This window comes from Petaurus breviceps, unplaced genomic scaffold, assembly GCF_028583685.1.
Source record: "Petaurus breviceps papuanus isolate PSGF00001 unplaced genomic scaffold, PetGlider_PUasm1.0 90504, whole genome shotgun sequence".
NCBI lineage: Eukaryota > Metazoa > Chordata > Mammalia > Diprotodontia > Petauridae > Petaurus > Petaurus breviceps.
In genome coordinates, this window is record NW_027187266.1 from 3,736,998 (window position 1) to 3,741,651 (window position 4,654).

The window sequence follows — 4,654 nt, forward strand, 5'->3', positions numbered from 1 at the left end:
TTAGCCTAGGGGCAGGGAAGATCTTCCAAATTTGCATTCCCATTACAAATATCCATTTCTATTACTGGAAAACCAACAAATGGTAGTTTCATAGAATCACCTTCATACATGAAGAACAGAATATCGCAACTAAGAATCAAACTAAAACTATAGTATGCTATCAGACCATGTTGACTAAAGCCTTACACTGGAATAATAGTAGACAGAGGAATGGTAGAGAGTATTTCTGTTTTAATTCATTGAAAAATAGTTATCATATAGCCATACTTATATTGCTTTGTGATCTTGTCACGTAGATCTTCTCTTCATTGGTAAAGATCATAACTGTGCCTTCTCACTCTGTGCAATTGCTATTTATATCCTTCCCATAAATCCTTTACAGTTGCCCACCCACCGTATTAGAGACCCCTTCTCTAGGTCTTTTCTTTAACATGATATGAATAGCAGCACAGCTCTTTTCCAAGAGGAATTCTTATCTGCTTCGTTATGCTGCCTCTCAAGAAGACCTTTGTTAAGGGCTAATCACCGTATTGAAACATATTCCTGCATTCCAAAGGATCTGTGCTCGCATCAGTGTATGTAGTTCCTCCAAAGATGCTGCTAGTAATCTGTTCATACTTACCCGCTGACACAGCGAGGTCCATCCAACATTCTGGGAGCCTTCCTTTCAATCTTTTTGGCTTTGGGTGAATCAATACTGAGTGACCCATGAAAGTAAACCCATGATATTGAATAACAGGTTTAATAACAAAAAGAAAAGGTTGCAAAGCTTTAGAAGTGTTACAAACTAGTTTTGGACTTCCACTTCTGTATAACTGTAGTGATATCTAGGCCTCCATCCTTCTCAGCTCCTTTTACATGCAAGAATTGGTGAAAGGAATTGGAAGTGTTTAGCCTGGAGAAAAGATGACTTTGAGTGAGAGGTGAGAAGATCATGAGCTTTAAATATGTCAAAGGCTCTCCAGAGGAAGAGAGATTACATCTGTCCTGCTTGATTCTAGAGGACTGAACTATAAGCAATAGGTAAAAATTGTAAAGAGCTTCAGCATAAGACAAATCCATTAATATTTTTTCTAGAACTACTAAAAGATTTCAGGAAAAAAATAGAGCCTGGAAAACACATTTAACAAGGTTTAACACCAGTGGATGTTTGTGCAGAGGCCAGTATTTGACCCTCTCCATTCCCTCCTCCATGCTGGATAGGAACAGAGCTGAATCCTTCCCTACCATTTTTCCATCTCTTCCCTGGGAACTGGCTTAAAGCACAATCTTTTCTCACTACTGTATCTGTTTGATCTCTGGAGACTTATCAGTCACACTTTGATACAATTGTTGCTTTTCAGCACAGGGGTAATGATATAGTGGACCTGTGAGGAATTTCATCCATTTCTCTATAAATTTATAATAAATGAAAAGCTCATATTATAATCACAATAGCTCAGAGCCCCCAATTAGAAAAATTCCTAAAATTCAGACAGGTTTGGCTTTCTGCCCTAATAAAAGTTTCTGTTTATCTCTAACTAGTTCCTGGTCTCTTCATATTTGAGGAAAAATCAGGAAACAGGAAACATTGAAATGAAAGTAATAATTAGACTATATTAGAATGTCTACCATTGGACAAACATGGGGAGGAGAAGTTAGGAAATAGAAATCTTTTTTGTGAACATCCCTTAGTCCTTGAAGAGATGAATATAACTAATAACTCTATTTTTTCTCTGTTCTGAAATGCCTACCTTTATCCCTCTCTCATTTGTCACAACTCCATTCTCCTGTCATTTCTTCCCTTTTATTTAGCCTATTTCACTTGTCCCCAATTCTTTCTATCTTGCTTTATTAAGTGTCAGGCAGGGGCTAGAAAGGTTCCCCATCACAGCTCCTGCTGCTTCCTTATTTTTGTGTTTTCCTTTAAGAACTTCTACGTAGAATCAAGTGCATCTTCCAGCCCAAAGATTTTGCTAGTCCCAAATTGCTTGGAGAGGGAAAGCTTGTCCTCCCAAACAACACATCTCAGTCAGTTTTCAAATTCCTATTATGTTCCTGCCAATTGTTTGTTGTCGTTGTTCAGTCCTTAAGACATGTGCAACTCTAAATGAACCCATTGACTTTTGTCCATGGTGTTTTCTTGGCAAAGATCTTGGAGTGGTTTGCTATTTCCTTCTCCAGTGTGTCTTCGTTTTACGGATGAGGAATGGAGGCAAATAGGGGTTAAGTGACTTGCATAGTGCTACACAGTCAATAAGTGTCTGAGACTGAATTTGGACTCAGATCTTCATAACTCCAAACCCAGTAGTGTTCTGTTTACTGAACCACTCAGTTACCTATGTTCCTGCCTAGAGTTTGGAATTTTTCAGTCCTTTGCAAAATCATGGGTAAACATTATTATATACGTGGAACTTAAATGCATGAGTAAACATTATTATACGAGTTTTATTATTTTGTATAAATATTATTAATAACAATTAGGACCTTGGCAGTTTCAGTGAGGTAAACAGGAGTTCTAAAACTACATAAGGGTAATCAGAGTAATTAGATCTTAGTGATAGCAGAAGGCTATTTGTTGAGACAATTCCTAAAAAGGAGCAAATAGAAAAAGAAAAGGGGAAGACACTCTCCAAATTTGTGGCTTGGGACCTTGCCTTTTAAAATGCCCATTTTGTACAAATGGGATACAAAAGTCAGATAAGGAAAAAGATTATTTTATCCTGGTGAATAATCTCTTATGTCGGTTTCCATGCTCCTTGGTCAGGTATAGGGTATGACATTAACACAAGTGATAGGGTATATTATTTATAATTGTTATTCTTTTAAATATCATATTTCTTTCCAAAATAAATTTATTTTATAAAATCTTCATTGTACCAGTCTGAAATGAATGCAGCATGTAAGTGCATCCCAAAAGCTTTAGTGTAGTTTTAAGCATTAATAGCTTGAAAATGGTTAATACTCTTAGACAGACTATATCTTATCATACATAAATCAAATTATTTTAAAATCTTGTGCTTTAGATATATAACCCTAATTATAAAAAAATGTTTTTAGAACAGGAGGAAAATAAGAATTGACATTTATGTCACACCTTTAAACCTGGGTAAATACTTAATGCTCATTATAGCAATTGATCCCCTCAATAGTACTGCAGGGAAAAAACTGCAGTTATTAGATCTATATTTTTACAGAAGAGGAAACTAAGTCTCAGAAAAGTTAAATGATTTGCCTATTGTCACATAGTGAAGAGGTGTGGGTGGCAGATCTCAAACTTAGGTTTCCTCTGCCATCTAATCTACTAATATTTGTAATACACCACACTGACCATGTTTTATTGACATACGAAGTTACATGAAACCTGTTATCAAAATTCCTTAATGCCCATAAGGATACAGTGTTTAAGGGAGTGTACAAAATAAAGAAAGGATATAGTCTTTGCTCTGAACAAATTTGTAGCTTTAAATGGTAGCTGTGCCTTCAATTCTCAAGACACAATGGACAAGAATTAAAGTTAATGTTCAAATGACATTATTTCCAATGTTTCAGATATAAGGATAGGTATTGGAGAAAGAATTTATTGTTTAGTCATTCAGTTGTGTCCGACTCTTCATGACCCCATGGGCAATATTATCCAAGGGATTTTCTTGACAAAGATACTGGAGTGGTTTGCCACTTCCTTCTCCAGAGGATTAAGGAAAACAATAGGTAAATTACCTGCCCAGGGTCACACAGCTAGCTAGTAAAGTGTCTTGGGCTGGACTTGAACTTCCTGGGTTTCCTGACTTCAGAACCAGCACTCCACCCACAGATCCACTTAGCTGCCTGCTGGAGAAAGTATGCAAAGTACTTTCTTTAGGGATCTAAGACCCTATCAGAATTAAACGACTCTCTGAGGTTTAATTTAAAAAAAAAATCTTTAAGTAGATATCTTTAAAATCAGAGCAAGAAGAATAGTTCTAAATAAAAAATGTAGATGTTCAAACAAAACCACAGCATTTAGAGACACATATGTTTTCTAATTGCTTTTCCATATGAAGGCTGGTTTAGTTTGAGAGGTTAGAGAGAGAACACGATGGGTTCACTTCTCATGTGTGTATTCAACCTTTCATCTTCATAGAAGGAACTAGTCTTAAAAGATATATGTTGTCCCTATAAATTAGGCTTGATTGGTAAATGCAAAAGATTACAGATCCTTGTGCATGTTGAGTAAAAATCATTTCAGTATATTTGGAAATACAGATAATTTTTCAGTATCTATGGAGTCCACATCTTGGAAATCTCTAATGGATGAGTGTCAGTATTTGGCACAAATTCAGAAAGCACACAAATTTCTTAGAAGCAAATGGACTTGGAAAAGAAACAAAACAACCCTAAATTAAGGTAATGTTTGCAACTCCTTTCTTTTCATGGTACTGCCAATGATCACATTAACATAGAAAATTAGCAAAGAATTGAAGAACCTGCATAGTTATTTACTCATTTTCTAATTGTTCTCTGGGGTAATTGGAGGCACTTTTTGCCAGCCAAAGATTTTGCTCACCCTTAGTGTACTGAGCAGAAGAGAAAGCAGAGTTATTTTAACTCCTTAATCCTATTTGTCAAGAGTATTGCTCCTCTAGAGAATGTAATTTGATGTAGTAACTCATTCTACCACTTCTACTCCAACCTG